A 505-nucleotide genomic window follows, 5' to 3' on the forward strand; every position below is an offset into this window, starting at 1 on the left:
AGCAGCCATATATTACGACAAGCACCATGGAGAGGGACCTACCTTAAAAAGGGGGGAGAAAGTATTCCTGCTCCGCAGAAATATCAAGACAAAACGACCAAGTCAAAAGCTTGATCACCAGAAAATCGGACCTTTCGCCATTGAAGCAAAAACAGGACCAGTGAATTATCGCTTGAAACTACCAAAATCAATGAAGCGCATACATCCAGTATTTCACATCTCGCTATTGGAACCAGCACCGAAAAACGCCATACCAACAGAAAACATCGAAATCGAAAGCGACGATGATGAATATGAAGTTGAACAAATTCTGGATTACAAGCAAGTCAACGGACGACCATGTTATCTGGTTAAATGGGAAGGATATGATACCTCAGAAAACACATGGGAACCTATTGCGAACTTGACGGGTTGCCACCAGTTGGTGAAGGAATACCACCAGCAACAGCAGAATCGAAATTCTCCCAGAAGGAAGGGGAATTCATCATCTGAGTCAAACTAGGAT

This window comes from Aspergillus ruber, assembly GCF_000600275.1.
Source record: "Aspergillus ruber CBS 135680 unplaced genomic scaffold scaffold00073, whole genome shotgun sequence".
In the NCBI taxonomy this organism is placed as follows: Eukaryota; Fungi; Ascomycota; class Eurotiomycetes; order Eurotiales; family Aspergillaceae; genus Aspergillus; species Aspergillus ruber.